This window comes from Carcharodon carcharias, chromosome 11 (genome assembly GCF_017639515.1).
Source record: "Carcharodon carcharias isolate sCarCar2 chromosome 11, sCarCar2.pri, whole genome shotgun sequence".
NCBI lineage: Eukaryota > Metazoa > Chordata > Chondrichthyes > Lamniformes > Lamnidae > Carcharodon > Carcharodon carcharias.
The window spans coordinates 11,652,543-11,664,264 of record NC_054477.1 but is presented as its reverse complement, the minus strand read 5'-3'; the positions used below and the strand labels follow the sequence as shown (position 1 = coordinate 11,664,264).

General features: G+C 44.6%; 1 protein-coding gene across 1 annotated transcript in view; it reads left to right on the top strand.

Moving 5' to 3' along the window:
• Nucleotides 1-4,490: 4,490 nt before the first annotated feature.
• wnt11 (wingless-type MMTV integration site family, member 11) overlaps nt 4,491-11,722 on the top strand; it is a 46,984-nt gene continuing 39,752 nt past the window's right edge. Inside the window, exon 1 of the mRNA XM_041199499.1 lies at nt 4,491-4,642. The gene's annotated coding sequence lies outside the window, so the exon portion shown is untranslated. The remainder of the gene's footprint in view (nt 4,643-11,722) is intronic.

Below are 11,722 nucleotides of genomic sequence, written 5' to 3'. Positions count from 1 at the left end.
TCACCCGAGCTGTCACTTTCCTCTCAGCCCCTCTCTCGTGGTCAATATTCACCCAGCGCCTAGGGTGACCAACTCTAGGCACTTCGACTGTGGGTGGGGCTGGGAAGGGGGTAGGTACTGGTGACCATGAGAACAGTGAGGGAGGGAGGGTTTAAAGTTACCAAAACTTACAGCTTATCTTGTCGAGCCACCACATTATCAGCCCACTGCAGTCCCACTCTAATCATTCCATTGAGACTTCTGGGCTCACTCTCCCACAGGCTGTCCTAGATATACGGGATGAAAGACATACCTCAAGGGATGCGGGACAAGCAGTCAAAAAAAGGACAATCCCTTAAAGTACGAGACAGATGATCACCTTGCCAGCAAAAGCATTCCTTGTTTCATTGGACCTAGTCCTCACACCCATCAGATTGTGCAATGTGTGTGTGTGGGGGTGTCTGTGTCTGTGTGCATGAATGAGCGTTGTTTGTGGGTGTGTGTCACTGTGTGCATCTGTGTCTGTGTTTGTGTGTGTGTATGAGGGTGTGTATGTGTGAGAGAGTGCTTGTGTGTGTTGGAGTGTGTGTGCTGTGTGTGTAAGTGAGTGTGCATGTGTGTGTGTATGTGTGAGTGTGTGAGTGTGTGTGAGCCTCTGTGTATGCCTGTGTGCGTGAGTGTGTGTGTGTGTGAGTGTGTTTGTGAGTGAGTGTGTGTGTGTGAGAGTGTGTGTGTGAGTGTGCTTGTATGTCTGTGGGCATGTGCGAGTGTGTGCTTGTGTGTGTCTGTGTGTGCATTTTTGTGTGTGTGTATGTTTGTGTGTGTGTACGTGAGTGTGTGCATGTGTGTCTGTGAATGTGTACATGTTTGAGTGTGTGTGTCTGAATGTGTGCATGTGTGTATGAGTGTGTGTGTCCGAGTGTGACTGTGTGCATGTGAGTGTGTTTGTGTGTGTGAGTGTGTGTGTCTGAGTGTGTTTGTGTGCATATGTCTATGAGTGTGTGTGTCTGAGTGTGAGTGTGTGCATTTGAGTGAGTATGTTTGTGTGTGAGTGTCTGTGTGAGTGTGTGTGAGTCTGTGCCTGTGAGTGTGTATGTGAGTGAGTGTGCATGCACGTGAGTGTGTTTGTGAATGTATGCGTGAGTGTATGTGTATGCGTATGAGTGTGTGTGTGTGTCTGTGTTTGTGTGTGTATGTAAGTGCATGTGTCTGTGCATGTGAGTGTGTGTGTCTGAGTGTGAGCATGTGAGCATGTGTGTGTGAGTGCCTGTGTGCATGTGAGTGAGTGTGTGTGCACAAGTGAGTGTGTTTGTGAGTGTGTATGTGTGTGGGTGTGTGTACACGAGTGAGTGTGTTTGTGAGTGTGTGTGCGTGCATGTGTGTGCATCTGTGTGTGTGTTTGTGTGTGCATGTGTATGTGAGTGTGTGTATGTGAGTGTGTGTGTGAGCCTCTGTGTGTGTGAGTGAATATGTGTGTGCGTGAGTGTGCTTGTGAATGTGTGTGTCCAGGTGTGTGTGAGTGTGAGAGTGTGCATATATGTGTGTGAGTGACTGTGTGTGTGAGTGTACTTGTGTGTGTATGTGTGTGTGTACACGAGTGTGTGCTTGTATGTGTGTGCATTTGCACTTGTGTGTGCCTGTGTGTGCATTTGTGCGTGTGTCTGTGTGTGCATTTGTGTGTGTGTATGAGTGTGTGTGTGTGAGTTTGTGCATGTGTGTGTGTCTTGAGTGAGTGTGTGTGCCTGAGTGTGAGTATGTGCTTGAGTGTTAGTGTGTGTTTATGTGTGTGTGCATGAGTGGGTGTATTTGTAAGTGTGTGTGTCTGAGTGTGTTTGTTCGTGTGTGTCTGAATGAGTGTTTGTCTGAGTTCGTGTGTGTGAGTATGTGAGTCTGTGTGTCTTAGTGTGTGTGCACATGAGTGTGTTTGTGAGTGTGTGAATGGGTGAGTGAGTGTGTGCTTATTTGTATGTGTGTGTGAGTTTGTGTCTGTGAGTGTGTTTGTCTAAGTGTGTGTATGTGAGTGTGCATGCACGTGAGTGTGTCTGTAAGTGTGGGTGTCTAAGTGTGTGTGTGTGAGTGTACAAGCACGTGGGTGTGTTTGTGTGTGTGTGTGTGTGTGGGTGTGTGCCTGCGTTAGAGTGTGTGTATGTGAGTAAGTGCATGTGTCTGTTTCTGTGCATGTGAGTGTGTGTCTGAGTGTGAGCATGTGTGCATGTGTGTGTGAGTGCCTGTGTGCATGTGAGCATGTGTGCACGAGTGAGTGTTTTTGTGTGTGTGAATGTGTGTTTATCTGTGTGTGTGTGAGTGAGCATGTATGTGCGTGAGTGTGCTTGTGAGTGTGTGTCCAGGTGCCTATGTGAGTGTGAGAGAGTGTGTGTGAGTGACTGTGTATGTGTGTGTGTGTACTTGTGTGTGTATGTGTGTGCGCACGAGTGTGTGCTTGTATATGTATGGGTTTGCATTTGTGTGTGTCTGTGTGTGCATTTGTGTGTGTGAGTGTATGTTTGTGTGTATGAGTGTGTGTGAGATTGTGCGTGTGTGTGTTTGTGTGTGTGTGCGTGTGTCTGAGTGAGTGTGTGTGCTTGTGAGTGTGTTTGTGAGTGTGTGAATGTGTGAGTGAGAGTGTTTATGTGTATGAGTGTGAGTGAGTTTGTGTGTGAGTGCCTGTGTTAGAGTGTGCCTGTGTGAGTAAGTACATTTGTATGTGTGTATGAATATGTGTGTGTGTGAATATGAGTGTATGAGTGACTGAGTATGAGTGTCTGTGTGTGTGTCTGTATTTGTGTGCAAGTGTCTGTTTGTGTGTCTGTGTGTGCATTTGTGTGAGTATATGTTTGTGTGTGTGTGTTTGTGAGTGAGTGTGTGGGAATGTGTGTGTGTCTGAGTGTGTGTGTGTGCATGTGCATGTGTATGGTGTGTGTATGTGAGTGTGTGTATATGTGAGTGTGTGTGTATGTTTGTGTCTGAGTGTGTATGTGAGTGTGTGTATATGTGTGTGTGTATGTTTGTGTCTGAGTGTTTGTGTGTGTTATGTGAATGTGTGAGTATGTTTGTGTGAGTGTGTGTGTTCCTATTTTCACTAAAGAGATGAAGACCAAAACAAATTATATCACCTCACTCCTGCAGACTCCATTCTGCCCCATTACAGCAGTGGTTACATTTCAAAAGTGTTTCATTGGCTGTAAAGCACCTTGGGGTGTCCAGTGGTTAAAAGTGCTTTCTCTTTTTATTGCTATGTTCCAAAACTCCTCATAAAACTTATCTCTCTGATCAAGATATTTGGCCGCTTCGCCAACATCACCGCCTGGGGCTTTATGCGGGAATGGCTCCTCACCGTGCTTTAGGCGCTATAGCAGTGCAGCTTGTTGTTGACAGAATCTCAGACACGAATTAGAAGGGGAATTCGATAGAAAAATCGATGCAGGGATTAAAATAAAAACGGAGATATACGGAGATTTGCAGAAACGCCTTCTGCAAAAGACAAACTTCTACAGCAAGATCATGGAGTGAGGGAAGGGACAGGGAGACAGAGTGACTGACCGAGAGAGCCGGGGTCGCTTCAGGCGGCGCAGGATGCTCGTTCATAGAGGCGGACTGTCTATATATCATGCTCGCAGATTGAGAGAGAGAGAGAGAGACACGGACCGGGATAACCTGGGAGAGTGAATCAGACAGAGAGGAACAGGAACTGGAGTGTTACAGAGCTTGAGGCAAGCAATAGATTCAAAGTGTCTAACCGCAGAGAGACAGAAACTCAGCAAGTGGCAGCAGGGAGAGAGAAATAAAACCAGGAAATGCTGGAAAAGCTCAGCGGGTCTGACAGCATCTGTGGAGAGAGGAACTGAGTTAACGTTTCCAGCCTGTTATGACTCTTCCTTCAGAGAGAGAGAGAGTGAGATGGTTTTAAGAAAAACAGTCAAAAATTCTAACTCGGGACTACAAACCTAGAGGTAAACACCTTGTTTGTTTTTTTTTTAAACAGTTGCGAGGTTTTATGTGTTACTCGCTTCCTCTGAACTTCTCCTCCAGAAGTTGGGACTTTGCTTTTTTTTAAAAAAAAATTCATGAATTGATTGATCGAAACTCGGGGCTGTTTGTGAACAATTTCGCTCCAGCGCTGGGATCCTTGTTGAATCTGACTGAGCGCTGCACTGCTGTCAGGCAGCATGTCTCTTGAAGCTTCTAATATGTACCTGGCTCCCTGATGTGTTGAGGACACGGGGCAGTGGGAGGGAGGGAGGGAGAGGTGAGGGGGGCGGGGGGTGGGGGGTGGTGTGTGGATAGGGGTTTATGGTGTTTCTTCCGATCAAACATTCCAACTGGCGCTAAATCAGGGGCGCCTTTGTTATGCTAACAACGCCTGACATCATCCGACTTCAAAGGGGGTTGTAGAGCCGATAAAACCAGGATCGGGCACTGGAGAGAGAGAGAGAGAGAGGGAGAGGGAAGGAGAGAGAGAGAGAGAGAGAGAATGGTATTCAGATTAACTTCCAGCGCAGAGAGTGGGGAGCAGAGGGAGGCTGTGTGCGCGAAGACAGACCACAGCAATAAATCCGAGCTGATGGACTAATTTGGATTGGAACTAAATCACTGGCGTCTTTCTGTGCAAAAGCTGCAAAACTTTTCTTGGGATTCACTCACTGGGACAACACTGAAACTGAAGGTAGGATTGGAGAAGGGAGGGGGGTGGGGGGGGCGGGGGTGGGGTGGGTGGTAGGGAAATGGTCCATTCAATTTCCAAAAACAAAAAATCCCTTGACCGCTTGGATTCTCATTTTTGCAGTATACCCTCCTCTCTCCTCTGTATTAATGATGTATCGCTTTACACACACACACACACACACACAAATCGATTGTAATCCGCCACCCACCCTCCCCTCCCCACCCCACCAATTCCCAATTTGTCAATTTCCTTGCGAGTTTTTCAGAGTAACTGACGAACACTGTTGTACCTGACCGTGCTTACAGTGACCGCGGGGAGAGTCACCTCCCCAGTCAGCTTTCCTCTCCTCTCTCTCTGTCTGCTCCATTAGACATTTAAAATGAATGTAAATTAGATGATGGGATGTGTACATTTTTTTTGGGGGGGGGGGGGTTTTCCGCGCGGTGTGAAGTTGTTGGAATCTTCTAGTCGCTGGGATCCGTGAGTGAAAATTAAAAACCGAAAAGGTCATACCCCCAGGGCGGGTGAAATATCATTTAAACAGCCCAGGACCCTAAAACACTTTCTGGAGATACAGAAAAAAAAAGAGGCGCAGAGAGAGAGAGAGACGGGAGAGAAACAGGCGTCCCGAGTCAGCACCGAAATTCGCCGTTTTATTCTTGAAGCACATTAACTTTTTCAAACGGAGAGAAACGATTATTCTCTGGTTTTTTTAAAAAAAAATATACACCCAGTAACTATTTCTTCCTGGTTGGTTGGCAGTAGTCGAGGTACTAATCTCTTATTCGATACAGAACTGGATAGCATTACAAGAGATGCATGGAATCTTATATACAAGGCGACTTTGTAAGAATTACCTTACACATTGTACAATGGACTGACTTCCTTTTCCCAATTGTCTGGTTGCTGCAAGGTGGGTGGGATCGAATATGTAAACTATCAGATCCTTCAATGTTCCCGAGAATGGCGTAAATTTAAATTTTCAAATTAAATTTAAATGGTCAAATTTTCCAATGAAATCGGAATTACGTTTTCAAATTTTCACACGAAATTTAAATTGAACTTTCAAATGAAATGTAAGTTGTCAGATTTTCAAATGAAATCGGAATTACGTTTTCAAATTTTCAAACGAAATTTAAATTGAACTTTCAAATGAAATGTAAGTTGTCAGATTTTCAAGTGAAATCGGAATTACGTTTTCAAATTTTCAAACGAAATTTAAATTGAACTTTCAAATGAAATGTAAGTTGTCAGATTTTCAAATGAAATCGGAATTACGTTTTCAAATTTTCAAACGAAATTTAAATTGAACTTTCAAATGAAATGTAAGTTGTCAGATTTTCAAATGAAATCGGAATTACGTTTGCAAATTTTCAAACGAAATTTCTATTTTCAAATGAAATGTAAATTGTCAAATTTACAAATGAAATCGGAATTGCGTTTTCAAATTTTCGAACGAAATTTAAATTACATTTTCAAATGAAATGTAAATTATCAAATTTTCAAATGAAATCAGAATATTACATTTTCGAATTTTCAAACGAAATTCAAATTACATTTTCAAATGGAATCTAAATTGTCAAATTTTCAAATGAAATCGGAATTAAATTTTCAAATTTTCCAACGAAATTTAAATTTCCAAATCTCTTTTCCCCCTCTTGGCGGAGGTTACTCTCCCACCCCAAGCCCCGGTGATAAATCACTGTGGCAGTATCGTGAGTTGTGGAGAGATGTCTCAGGAGCGGACTGGAGAGTGAGAAACGACGGACCTTTGGTCTGATTTTGACTTAACTTTGAATTGGACGCATTCGGCGGGTGGGGGGGAAGGGGTATAGGCGCCGGCACAACGCTATTGGGCCGAACGGCCTGTTTCTTTGCGGTTATGTTCCACTTGTAATTGCCTGAAGGAGTGGAGCTCATCCTGCACGATACGCCACCGGGAAGGGTCTCCCGAGGCTGCCTCTTGAATTTGGGGTTGATTTGAACTTGAGATGTTCCAACCTCCCCATAAATGAGCTGGTTTTCGTTTTAAGAGGGAAGGGTTTTTGGTGCCCGCATTGCTCATTCCTCTCCGGCCGCTCGCTTCCTGCGTTTAAAAGCAAGGTGCAGCTCCTCAGACGCTTGAGTGCAACCATCAGCGTTAAAACCCTCTATAAACTATAACAATATTAAACATCGGGGGAGTAAATGATGACTCGGTGTAACCTACACACACACACACACAAACACAAACGGAGCCTTTGCTTGAAAGAAAAGTTTCCCCCGTTGAGTTACAGGGGTCTAAAATCGTTACTTTTTTTTTCCACATTGTGAAACTCAGGGTCAACAAGTGAAACCAGTCACCGGAGACGATGAATGGTTTTGGTGTCGCCAAATTGTGGTTTCCAGAGTTTGTACAGTCGACTGTAGGAGACCGGGGGTGGGGGCGGGGGGGGGGTGCGGGGAGGGTGGGTTGGGAAGGATCGCCACATAGTCTTTCGGTTCTCCAGCCCTCTATAGGTTCCTTTGGGCCTCCAGTGCAACCCCATGCATCTGGTGAACAGACCCAAGAGACAAGGACGCAGAATCTTAATGAGAGGCTCAGGATGGTATCTGCAAACACCTCCTCACACAAAGGGGAGTGGAAATCTGGAACTGTCGCAACCCCTGAAAAGCTACAGAGGTCAAGGGGTCAACTGAAACTTCCAAAACCAAGATTAATAGATTTTTGTTAAGGGTACATGGACCAAGTCAAGTGAATGATAGAATGATAGACACTTGGTGGTACAGAGCTTGAATTTTACTGGAGGTAATACTCACCCAGTCAAGTGACTTTGGTGTGGCTCTGATAACCTGACTCTCTCTTGCTACAGCTGCTATCTGGCCTCCTAGATTTTCTTTTCCTATTTCAGATTTCCAGCATCTGCAGTATTTTGCTTTTGTTATTTGGTCATTGTCTCATTGTTGCTGGAGGTTGTGGAGGTTTTTCACCTCACACTCATTAGGACAAATGCCAGAATGCCAAATTTCTGACAATGACAACAATTGGAGCGCAGGAGAAAAGGAGCTGATTGGTTGGCAGGTCAACAGTGATTAGCTGAGACATTGCCAAGGATATAACAATGGGGAACTATAGGCTCCCCAAGCTCCCGGATAATTCAAAAAAGGTGCAAGGCTTGAGCATATTCCTTTTGTTTGCAGAGAACAGATGTGTGTGTGTGAATGTTTGCCATGAAATGGTTACAGCACTTACATCTGGTTACAGATGTTTCCATTAGTAGGAGAGACTAGGACCTGAGGGCACAGCCTCAGAGTAAAGGGAAGACCTTTTAGAACAGAGATGAGGAAAAACTTCTTTAGCCAGAGAGTGGTGAATCTATGGAATTCATTGCCACAGAAGGTTGTGGAGGCCAGGTCATTGAGTGTATTTAAGACCGAGATAGATTGGTAAGGGGATCAAAGGTTACGGGGAGAAGGCAGGAGAATGGGGTTGAGAAACTTATCAGCCATGATTGAATGGCGGAGCAGACTTGATGGGCTGATTGGCCTAATTTCTGCTCCTATGTCTTATGTTCTTATGGTCTTATAGCATAGAGTTAAGGGATGGACCAGCAATGATTTAATAGGCTTGAGGGGTTGAATGGCCTCCTTCTGTTCCTAGCTCCAATTTTAATGCAGGGTCTGGACCCCATGCTCTGGAACACCCTCCCCAATCCCTTACTAGCTCTCTTGTCTCCTCCAAGGCTCTCTCTTTAACTATAACTTCAGTCACCCCTGCTGACTCTCATCCTGTGACCATTTGTTTTCTGTATCTTTCATTGTGAAATTTGAGGTATAAGGGGCTTGCTCTGACAATGAGCTTTGAAAGAATGAACTTGCATTTATATAGCCGGCATCTTCCAGAACCCTGGCGCATCCCAAACACTTCACTGCCACTTAAGTACTTTTGAGATGTAGTTGCTATTAATAATGTGGGAAGTGTGACAGGCAATTTTCAAGCAACAATGAGACAATGACCAAATAACAAAAGCAAAATACTGCAGATGCTGGAAATCTGAAATAGGAAAAGAAAATCTAGGAGGCCAGATAGCAGCTGTAGCAAGAGAGAGTCAGGTTATCAGAGCCACACCAAAGTCACTTGACTGGGTGAGTATTTCCAGCGTTTTCCATTTTTTTTATCTCAGATGAGTAGATATCCTATTTCACTGATGTTGGTTGAGAGATAAATACTGGCCAGGACTCCAGGGAGAAACTTCCCTGCGTTTCTTCAAATTCATGTTTCTTTATTCTTTCATGGGATGAGGCCATTTCAGAGGGCGTTTAAGAGTCAACCACATTGCTGTGGGTCTGTGGTTACATTGTGAGCCAGACCAGGTAAGGATGGCAGATTTCCTTCCCTAAAGCACATTGATGAACCAGATGGATTTTTGCAAGAAAAAAATAAATTTTATGGTCATCATTACTGAGGCTAGCTTTTAAATCTAGACTTTTAAAACGTTAATTGAATTTAAATTCCACACAGTGGGATTTGAACACATGCCTCCAGAGCATTAGACTGGATGCTGATCTAGTGATATTACTACTCTGCCAGCATTATCTATCAAGTGTTACAAACTCTTTTGCATCCACCTGAAGGAGACAGGGCCTCAGTATATTGTCTCATTGAAAGATGGCACCTCTGTCAGTGCAACACTCCCTCAGCACTGCACTAAATTGTCAGCCTAGATTTGGCGCTCAAATCTTTTGAGTAAGACTTAAATGCACAACCTTCTTAGGCCGAGGTGAGAGTGATAGCCACTAGGCTACAGCTGAAAGCATTAGCCAGAAGGTGCCTATGAAGCTGTATTGCAAATAAAACCTCACCTTGTTCGCTCATGTTCTTCAGGGGCAGAAATCTGCTGTCCTTACCCGGGTCTGGCCTACATAAAACAACAGACCCATGCTAACATAGTTCACTCTTAATTGCCCTCTGAAATGACCTAGCAAGCTTTCTTCTTCTTAGGCAGTCTATCGGGACCAAGGATGACTTCCTTCCACTCCGGGGTCGTGGGTCCTGAAGCGACTAAAATGTCCAATGCTGGGTCCGCACACTCTGCCACAGGTGGGGCAGGTAGTGTCTGAGGAGGTGGGTGGGTGGGATGTTCGGATTTTGGTCCACTCCTTCCGCTCTTTGCGCTTGGTTTCCACTCGGGCCTGTTGGAGAAATGGTTGGCACCTTCGCGGATGCTTCTTCCCCAGTTGGGGCGTTTCGTGTGAGAGGTTCCCACAAATTGGTGGGGATGTTGCATTTTTTCCAAGGAGGCTTTGAGGACGTCCCTGGAACGTTGCCTCTGCCCTCCTGATAACTGCTTGCCGTGAGAAAGCTTGGAGTGGAGAGTTTGTTTGGGGGTCTTGTGTCAATCATACAGACGGATGTGGCCTGCCCAAAATAGCTGATTAACCATAGCCAGTGCCTCAATAATGGGGATGTTGGCCTGAGAGGGGACACTGGTATTTTGATAGTTTGGCTTGGAGCTCGATCTCTGAGTGTGCGCATACGCAAGCATCGCCACCACACTGCAGCTCGATGACAGGGGTCAGGGTGACTTTGGTTCTGGACTGGAGGCATCATAGATTGAGCAGTTTCCCTAGCAAGCCACTTGGTTATGAGTAGTTTGAGACAGAAGGCCCACCACCACCTTAGGTCAAATAGAGATGGGCACGTTATGGAAGTTCCCCTCCAAGCCACTCACCATCCTGACCTGGAAATATGTTGCCATTCCTTCACTGTTGCTGGGTCAAAATTCTGGAACTCCCTACCTAACAGGACGGTGGGTGTACCTACACCACATGGACTGCAGTGATTCAAGAAGGCAGCCTCAACACCACCTTCTCAAGGGCAATTAGGGATGGGCAATAAATGCTGGCCCAGCCAGCGACACCCACATCCCATGAATGAATAAAAAGAAGCTGTGCTTCTCAATGGATTAAATTATTGTACCTGGGGAAGGACAGTGAGGTTCTCCTTCTCCATATTAATATTTTGTTAGGCTTTTACACAGACAGAAAAATTTTAGCAAAAAGGTAATGGATTTATGCGAAGGAACCTGCCCCAAGCCACCCCTGCTGAGTTTGTGCCTGAGTAATACTGTCAGTGACATTACACAAATGCTTAAACTGCTTGTATCAAATTCCACTCTCCAAATATTTTAACAGAGGTCTTTTCCATTTAAAATTTTCCGATATAATAATGGAGAGAGAATGACAGAGGCAGTAACCTATTAGATTAAGTACATGAGAATGTGGAGGACCGGAAAAGAGCATCGCAATCCACCCAGCCAAACTGGTTGATTAATCTTTTCCATAAAATATCAAGAAGAGGATTTTGATCTAAGTGGTTGTATGTTGACATTTTGTGGGCACTAATGAAATCAAGGGATGGAGGGATAGTGAGGGAAAATGGAGTTGAGTTAGAAGATCAGCCAAGGCCTTATTGAATGACTGAGCAGGCTGGAGCCATATATCCTACTCCTATTCCTATTTCTTATCTTCTTATTAACATTGCCAACAGCAACTTTGATCCTTTAAACTAATATCCTAAGTAAAGAAAGCCTTGCATTTCTACAGTACGATGCTGAAAAACATATAAACACCAGCATAGACCAGTTGGGCTGAATGGTCTGCTTCTCTGCAGCAAATTCTATCTAGAATGGAATTGTAGAATTTTAAAGCACAGAAGGAGGCCATTTAGCCCATCTTGCCTGTTCTAGTACTTTGAAAGAGCTATCTGATTTGCCCCACTCCCCCTGCTATCTCCCCATAGCCTGGCAATCTTCCTTTCCATGTGTTATCCAATTTCAGTTGAAAGTTACTATTGAATCTGCTTCCACCGCCCTTACAGATGGTGCATTCTACATCACTCGTTATTATGTAAAATCGATTCTCCTCATCTACATCTGGTCCTTTAGTCTATTATTTTAATCTGTGCCCTTTGGTTACTGACCCTTCTGCCACTGGAAACAGTTTCTCCTTATCTACACGATCAAAGCATCTCATAATTTTAAATGCCTCCATTAAATCTCCCCTGAATCTCCTCTGCTTTAAAGAGAACAATCCCAGCCT